The following is a 9,374-nucleotide window of genomic DNA, read 5'->3' as shown; positions in this document are numbered from 1 at the left end:
GTGAATTTTGGACCTTATGCCCAAAGGCTAATTTGATTTGCCTGAAAGGAGGTTCAGGTATCAGTGCTAAGAAATCAGGTGATATTACCCTTTCTAATTCCAGCCTCCTGACTCCTTCTTCCAGTTCCCTCACTGGTTTTTCTTATTAAGTAGAGAGGATCTCTGTTTTTCTCTGGTCTTAACCTTATCAGCACTTTCTTCTTTCTTTCTTTCTTTCTTTCTTTCTTTCTTTCTTTCTTTCTTTCTTTCTTTCTTTCTTTCTTTCTTTCTTCCTTTTTATTTCTGTCTATCTTTCTTTCATTCATTTCTTCATTTGATCTTTCTTGTTTTTGAAAGAGAAAATTCCAATAGGATGCAATAGTCGAGAGTGTAAGCAGAGCAATTAAGGAGGCAAAGCAAACTGGCCAAGTCGAGATGCAGCAACCTAGATTTTAGTGGGCACAGGGCCTAAATTTCTCTTTTCACTCTCCATCTCTCCTTTGTTTTCCCCTAGAATGGATACTTCTAGGAAAAGTGTGTGCTTTACTCAGAAGCCCAGCTTACCTAGAATTTAATCTGTTATAAGTAAGTAGGTGTATAAGATGCAAGAATATATAAAGAAGTTTAAGAAACAACTGAAATTTGCAGGGCATGCCGGTATATGCCTTTAATCCCTGTACTCTGGGTGCAGAGGCACATGAATCTCTGACTTCTTGGCCAGTCTGGTTAATAGAGAAAGTACCAGGACAGCCATGGCTACACAGAGAAACTCAGATGAACAAGAAGGAAGGAAGGAAGGAAAGAGGGAAGGAAGGAAGGCAGGAAGAAATAAAAAGAAAGAATGAATGAATGAATGAAAGGGCACTGAAGTCAATTGAAGAAGTAGATTGAAAAATCTAAGTTGAAAGTTTACTGGGGAAAGGGTTAGAGCACTCTGCATGCCACCCTGCAGAGGAAGTCTTGAGACTGTTTTAATCTGATCCAGCTAATATGAACCACCATCCCCCATTGTTGATCACATCCTGTTTGGAAGGTCCTGAGATGGTTCTTCCAGAGTCTCCCACTGCCATTCTCCTTCTCTCTCGTCCTCAGGTAGGCCACCACCATTATCTTTATGCCACTTCCGGACCTTAGGCTGCCTACCAATTGTTCTATGGCCTGTCTTTTGTGGTCTGTTGGTCCTGCCCTGAGCTCACCTTATCCCTAATAACTTCACTGGCAACTGCCATCATACTCCAAATCCTAGGTCTTTTTAGTGTTTTTCCTTCAGCACAATGGAGACAGGCTGGTGTCCTGATATCTGTCTCAGATCTTGGTTATAACTCAGCTCATTTGTGGGAGTGCACCGCGTCTCAGAGAAGAAAGCAGCCAGCTACAGCCAGCACAGGCTTCCCAGAATCATGCTGAGATGAAAGAGAAGATGATGGAAATGTACACCAGTCAGGGTGAATCTAGCCATCTGGAAGTTTCCTCTTGCTCATCTGTCAGGCCTGACCAACAATAAAGTCTTTTAAGCAAGAATGGGCAATATATCCTATCTGGGTCCGTGGGGACGGAACAAGTTGTTCTTGCCGGGGTTTGGAAGGGCACTGAAGTAGACTACAGTACTAGATGGACAGGATCAGCCCGGGGAGGAGGCAGAATCCTCAGACCTTAAACCTGCAAGGTAAGAATGAGGGGTTAGTCAAGCCTGAAAGGAGGGGAGAACAGTAGGGTGTACCACCAGTCCCTTCATCCCAAGGAAAGGAGATGGTCCCAACTGAGCAGGCCCTGTCAAGTGCTCTGATTCCCAGGGGTGCCCATCTCGTGCCAGGAAGCCCTCGACAATAGGAAGCAGGAAGCACAGGGCCAAAGCCCTGCCTGTGGTTCCTATCTCCATAAGACCACAGCTAGATGGGTGTATACTTTGTCTCTACTGGGAACACATGAATTCATGGCTCCAGCTCTCGTTTCCTGAGCTTTGTGACATCAGTTTTATGCATCATAGCACCCAATGTGAATAAGGTGACAACAATTGCCAAGAAACGCATCAGAGCAGCTCCTCACAGTGACTTGGTGTCTTGTTCCCACAGCCCTGGCTCTTCTCCCCTTTGCTCCTGGTCCTTACTGTCCTCACTGCTGGGCACCACATGCACATTCCTTCTGAGGTGTCATTCACATTTTCCTACCACTAGATGTCGACAGAGATCCTGGTGAGAAGCTTTTCTGTTCTTTTCAGACTGGGGCAACATTTCAAATTACAGGTAGTATTTGTACTGATCCACCGCAGGAAATTAGGGAGGCAGACAAATTAGCATTCTCACTCTTTCCCCTCACACACTCATCTCTCTCTTTCATATACCCCTTCCAGTGAATAAAGTCTGAGAACCAGTATCTGGCACACCTGGGATCCCCAGCCTTTACTTTCTGATCTTTTTCCAAATCATAGAGCTGAGAGTCAGTAGTTGTCAGAGTCTAGGAAATGAGCCGTGAATGTTCCATCTTGGGTGTTTCTCAGTTTCCTTTATCTACTGCCTCCTTCATATGGTTACACACTGAGGGTCCAGGTTGCCTCCTGACCTCACAATGATCAAGATGACTAGGAGGCATGACTAAATATGGGTAACATCTTAGTTGCTCTGTGACTTGGGAGCTACTTATTCAGTCTCTCTGGGCGTTTTGTTTCTTGTGTACAATGTGGATGGCAACAATGCTTATGATATGGAATCACTATAATGGTGAAATAAATATATAAATGTACAGACTATGTGCAGAACGTGTGTGTGTGTGTGTGTGTGTGTGTGTGTGTGTGTGTGTATGTCTTGCTATGTAACAAGCCCAGGGTGGCCTCACAGTTACAGACGGCTGTTAGTAGGTACTGCAATCTGAACTCAGGTCCTCTTGATAAGAGCACTATATAGAACAAAAGATATATCTTATTATTTTTCTGACTTTGTTTATTTTATTTTAATGTGTATGGATAATTTACTGTGTCTGTGGATTTGCCCACGGAGGTAATAAGATGGTGTCAGATCCCCTGGAACTGGAATAATCAGTAGTTGTGAGCCACCATTTGGGGTCTAGGAACTGAAGTCAGGTCTTCTGCAAGAGCCACCCCCTCAGTCCTGCCTCAACACATACATTTTACTTTTAATTTTTATTTACTTTTAAATTTTTAATATATTTTTATCATAATTTCCCCCTTCCCCAACTCCTCCCAACTCAACATCATGCTCTTTGTCTTGCTTAAAACAAACAAACAGTCTGTTTGTAAGTCAAAAACATAACCATGGAGTCCTATTTATACTGGAAACTACTGGGCATGGGGCCTGTCCTGGGGTGTGTTTGATATACCCAGTGTCACTCCATTGAGAAAACTGGTTTTCCCTCTCCAAGCAGCTATCAATCACAAACAGCTACTTAGCTGGGTGTAGGGCTTTGTGGCCACTTCCCCTCCTCCATGCAGGCATTTTATCTGGCTTGAGCTCCTGCAGATCTCGTTAGTGATGTCACAGTCTCTGTGAAGTCCTATGTGCATCAGCTCTGTTGGGTCTGGAGAACAATGCTGCTCTGGAGTCATCCACCGCCTCCGGAGATTCAGGTAGATGCAGACTCCATGAGTCCTCACCCGTGAGATAGTGGGCTTTTAGTGATACAAGTGCTTTAGAATCACCCCTGTTTCTGTAAACTCCTAACACACAATTTGTTCTGGCATGGGTTCCCTACCCAGGAAAAGTGTCACCAATGCCATCATGGTGTTGTTAATGGGGACCGCGGCACATGGTGGAGACTCCTCATGTGGCAATGGACAGGATGCAAAGCTTACAGATCAGATTTAGTGAGTGGTAAGTGTATCAGCCTTCAAAGGCCCTGCCCTCATGCTACAGGCCTGGGATGCTCCACACACTCCTCCAACAGTGCCACCTGTTGGGGACTAAGTGCTCAAACAGCAGACTTGCAAACCCCACCAACAATCTAAGCAGACTAAACTGATCTGAGATCAGAAGCTGTTCCCAGCAACTAGCAGTAAATGATTCTAAAGGCAGTGACAGGTTCACAACTGTCGCCAGCATCTTTTTCTTCAATTTAAAGAGAATTACTTATTTTTATTTTACGTGTGTTAGTGTTTGGCCTGCATGATATAGGCCTGTGTGAGGGTGCCGGGTCCCCTGGAATTGTAGTGACAGCCAGCTGTGAGCTGCCGTGTGGGTGCTGGGAATTAAACCCTGGTCCTCTGGAAAAGCAATCAGTGATGCTAACTGCTGTGCCATCCTCCCAGCCCTCAAACACACTTCTTAAAGTCTGTATCTTACAGATAAGATATTCCTGTTCTAGCTTTTGTAGCTGTGCAGAAAATATTTATCCTCTATTTGCAGTGTTTGATCCATTAATAGCTAATGTATCTGTGGTAACGTTCTACTCTTTATCATTTGCCCTCCTATCCCCCTCATATTTTGTTTCTCTAATTCTTATTTTTAATATTTTAGCTTTAGAACTCTATAATTTCTCATCAGCCTTTCTGATATGTTTTAGTGATTATAAATTATGTGTTCTTAGTATTTTATAGTCTACAGAGTATTGCTTTTTCACCACTTTCTCCACAAAATAAATCGTTATGGTAGGTGTGGTGTCTCACATCTGTAATCCCAGGGCTCAGGAAGTGGAAGCAAAGTGTTTGACATGAGTTTGAGACCAGCCGGGGACACATGGCGAGGTTCAGTACAGTATGGATTTCAGGGTGAAATCATATTTTAAAAGTAAAATATTTAACAATAGAAATACATTTGCCATTTTCTAGTGCTCTTTATTCTACAATACACTGGTTAGTTCATGTTCATATATGTTAAACATACCTAAAATATAATTATTTGCTTTTAAACATTCACATTTATTTTACATTTTGTCTGCATGTGTTTATGCAATATACACGTGTAGGTAGCCGGCAGTCAGCTCTCCTTTTCAGTGTACCCAGGGTGGCAAACTCCGGCCACCATTTTCGGCACAGGCATCTGAAGGCACTTGGCCATCTTGCCAGGCCCTGTACATATTTTATAGGAAGAAGGTGAAAGTAGGGAAATTGGTATCAAGATGACATTCAAGCATTCTGATGATCTTTATTTGCAGCAAAGGATTTTGTTGTTTCTGGTATTCTTTTTCTTCAACCTGAAGAATTTCTGATTGTTTATATTTGTATACTTCTCCCTGTTCGCAGGACTCTTTCTTTTCTTTCTTTCTGAAAACATCTACATCACCTTCAGGCATGAAGAATGTTATCAATAATAAGAGACTGAGTTAACTTGTTCTGTCACCATGTTTTAGAGGAAGTTGCTCTCTTGATGGGGAAGCTCAGCCAATCACATTTGGCCAGGGTATGGCTACCTGGGGCCAGGGAAGAAAACCTGGTAATCCAGTTGCCCTTGCTCTCTTTTGCTCTCTTCTTGCAGTGTTCCTACCTACATCTTTTAAATCTATACCTATATCCTTTTAAATCTATACCTATATCCTTGGTGAAATCAGAACAGCCGTCACCAGAGCCATCTTTGGGGAATATTCCCCCATCACCTTCTCTTTTTAGGTCTCTGCATTCTATAACAACACAGAGTTTGGCAGGGTTTTTTTTTATTGTTGTTGTTTTTTTTTTGCCACTCACTTCTACATTATTAAGCATCCTTGACACACCTACTCCTTCAATTACTTGACCAAATACTACATTTCCCATCATTATGGAGTCGGAAATATTGTGATACTGAACTGAGACCCAATTGTATTGGGGGCCTGCATTTGTCATGCTCAGCAAACCCTCTTGACCATGCTTGTAAAGATTTTTCATTTTCAAATTTTTCTCCATAAGTGATTTCTTCACCTATCCCATTCTGACTTGAGAAGTTTCTGCCTTGAATCATAAGTCTCTTAGTAACTTGATGGAAATGGAATCCTTTAAAATGCAGAGGTTTCTCAATTGTGGATCCAGTGCCTTTTTCTCCTGTACACAATGCAAGAAAATTTTACATCTGCCAACAATTCTAAAACAATTCATCCAACTTGCTCCCTGTCCATGTTCAAATCAAAGAAGACCCAAGGGTTTTTGGAGTTGGGAGGGCTTGGCAGATCAAGGTGGGGGCAACATCTTCAGTCCAGGTACCGGGAAGCAGGACTGAGAATTGAAGGTTTTTTATTTTTTTGTTTTCAATAATTATTACTTAATTTTATGTGCATTTGTATGAAGGTGTTAGGTCCCCTGGAACCAGAATTGTAAACTGCCATATGAGGGCTGGGAATTGAACCAGAGTCCTCTGGAAGAGCAGTCAGTGCTATTAACCACTGAGCCATCTCTCCAGTCCCAATAGACTTATTTTAATAATGCAAGTCTTTCACTTGCTTGGTTAGAGTTACCCCACAATATTCTATATTATTTGAGGCTATTGTGAAGAGTGATTTCCCCGATTTCTTTCTCAGTCTGTCATTTGTATGTAGGAGGGCTACTGATTTTTTTTAAGTCTTATATTCAGCCACTTTGCTAAAAGTGTTTATTAGCTGTAGGAATTACCTAGAGGCATTTTGGGGGTCACTTATGTATACTATCATATAATCTGCAAATAGTGAAAGTTTGACTTCTTCCTTTCCAATTTGTATCCTCTTGATCTTCTTCAGTTGCTATGGGACAATGGCCTGTACTATGTCACTTGTATTTTAAATAAATTCTGATTGGCCAGTGGCCAGGCAGGAAGTAGAGGTGGGGCAACGAGAATTCTGGGAAGAGGGAAGTTTCAGTCTGCAGTTATCATCCAGACAGAGAGGAAGCCAGACACAAAGCAAACAAGAAGTGACTGCCTCACCTAAAAAGGTACCAAGCCATGTGGCTAACATAGACAAGGATAATGGGCCAATTTAAGTTGTAAGAAGGAGTTAATAAGAAGAAGCCTGAGCTAATAGGCCAATCAGTTTATAATTATTGTAGGCCTCTGTGTGTTTATTTGGGACTAAACAGCTTTGGGACCTGGTGGGATAGAAACCCCAATCAACATTCAGTTGTCTTTTTGCTCTAGCTTGATCTTCAAATACCATATTGAATAGATACAGAGAGAGTGGACAACCTTTTCTTGTTCTTGATTTTAGTGAAAATGATTCAAGTTTCTTTCCATTTAATTTGATGTTGGCTATAGGTTTGCTATAAATTACCTTTATTATGTTGAGGTATGTTCCTTGTATTCCTAATGTCTCCGGGACTTTTATTATGAAGGGGTATTAAATTCTATCAGGGACCTTTTATGCATCTTCTGGTGGATTATATTTACTTAAAATATATTTATATATTTTTTGCCTTCCAAGATTTTATTGAGTGGTTTGGGTATAACAAAACTATTTTTTCCTGTTCCCTTTTTAAGGTAATTTATTTATTTATTTTATATCCCAACCACACTTTCCCCTCCCTCCTTTCCTCCCATTACCTCCCTCCATTCCTGTTTCCTGCCCCCATGCTCTCCTTCTCTATTCAGAAAGGGGCAAGCTTCCCATGGGAGCCAACAAAACATGGCATAACAAGTTGAGGTAAGACTAAGCTCCTACACTTGTATTAAGGCTGGGCAAGGCAACCCAGTATGAAGAACAGGTTCCTAAGAGCCAGCCATAGCCATGGGGACAGCCCCCGATCCCTCTAGGAGTCCCACAAGTAGACTAAGCTACACAACTCTCATAATATGTAGATGGCCGAGGTCAGTTCCATGCAGGCTCCTTGGCTGTTGATTCAGTCTCTGTGAGCCCCTAGGAACCCAGGTTAGTTGTTTCTTTGGGTTTTCTTGTGGTGTCCTTGACCCGTCTGGCTCCTACAATCCTTTCTCCCTCTCTTTAGCAGGATCCCTTATGCTTAGCCTAATATTTGGCTGTAGTGTAGTGTCCCAATCCTTTCACTAGAACACAGGATATGCCAGTTCAGGCTATGTATTCACTATTGCTTGGGAGGCTTAACTTTGGTCATCCTTGTAGATTCCTGGGACTTCCCCTTATATTAGGTTTCTACCTAAGAATGAAATATCTTGTTCCCCCATCCAGTCATCCCTTTCACTTACTCCCCCCCTCTATCCAACCCCAACCTAATTTTTCTCATGTACCTATCCCCCACCCACTTCCAGTCCACCCAGGAGATCTCTTCTATTTCTCCTTCCCAGGGAGATCTGGATATTACCAAAAAGCTGCTATGAATTTGAACATAGTTGAACAAGTGTCCTTGTAGTATGACTGAGCATTCTTTGGGTTTATGTTCAAGAGTGGTATTGCTAGGTCCTAAGGTAGACTGATTCCCAATGTTCTGAGAATTTGCCATACTGATTTCCAAACATGCTGTATAAATTTACACTCACACCAGCAATGGAGGAGTGTTTCTCTTGCTCCACATCCTCTTCAGAATAAGCTGTCATTGGTATTTTGATTTTGGTCATTCTGACAGGTGTAAGATGGAATCTCAAAGTCATTTTGATTTTCATTTCCCTGATGACTAAGGATGTTGAACAATTTGTTAAGTGTTTCTCTACCATTTGAGATGCTTCTGTTGAGAATTCTGTTTAGATCTATACCCCAATTTTTAATTATATTATTTGGTTTTATGATGTCTAGTTTCTTGAGTTCTTTATATATTTTGGAGATCAGTTGCCTGATCGATGTAGGGTTAGTGAATATCTTTCCCTACTCTTTAGGCTGGTGATTTGTCTATTGACAGTGTCCTTTGGCTTACAGCAGCTTTTAAGTCTCATGCGGTCCCAGTTATTAATTATTGATCTTAGTGTCTGTGCTACAAATGTTCTATTCAGGACATTTTCTCCTGTGCCAGTAAGTTCAAGGCTATTTCCAAATTTCTCTTTTACCAGATTTATGTTGAGGTCTTTGATCCACTTGTACTTAGTTTTGTGCAGGGTGATAGATATGGATCAATTTGCATTCTTCTACATGCCAGCATCCAGTTATGCCAGCACCAGTTTTTAAAGATGCCTTCTTTTTCCATTGTATATTTTTGGCTTCTTTGTCAGAAATCATGTGTTCATAGGTGTGTGAATTTATGTCAGGGTCTTCAATTTGATTCCATTTATCCCTGTGTCTGTTTTATGCTAATACCAAGCTGTTTTCATTACTATAACTCTATAGTAGAGCTTGTAGTCAGGGATGGCAATACCTACAGAAGTTCCTTTATTGCCAGGCAGGGATTCCTTTAATCCCAGCACTCGGGAGGCAAAGACAGGTGAACTTTGTGAGCTCAAGGCCAACCTGGTCTACAAGGGCTAGCACTGTTACACAGAGAAACCCTGTCTTTAAAAAACAAAAATAAAAAAAGAAATTTCCTTAATTGTACATGATTGTTTTAGCTATCCTGGGCTGTTTGTTTTTCCATATGAAGTTGAGTATTGTTCTTTTGAGCTCTATGAAGA

At 41.5% G+C, this 9,374-nt stretch overlaps 1 pseudogene; it reads right to left on the bottom strand.

Annotated features, from left to right (window-relative positions):
* Nucleotides 1-1,625: 1,625 nt before the first annotated feature.
* On the bottom strand, nucleotides 1,626-6,814 carry LOC121441655 (annotated as a pseudogene).
* Nucleotides 6,815-9,374: the final 2,560 nt, after the last annotated feature.

Source organism: Microtus oregoni, unplaced genomic scaffold (genome assembly GCF_018167655.1).
Source record: "Microtus oregoni isolate MIOR12 unplaced genomic scaffold, Mior012 000080F_ref0000499, whole genome shotgun sequence".
Classification (NCBI taxonomy): domain Eukaryota; kingdom Metazoa; phylum Chordata; class Mammalia; order Rodentia; family Cricetidae; genus Microtus; species Microtus oregoni.
Note: the sequence above shows the minus strand (reverse complement) of the source record. Positions and strands in the feature narration are given on the sequence as shown.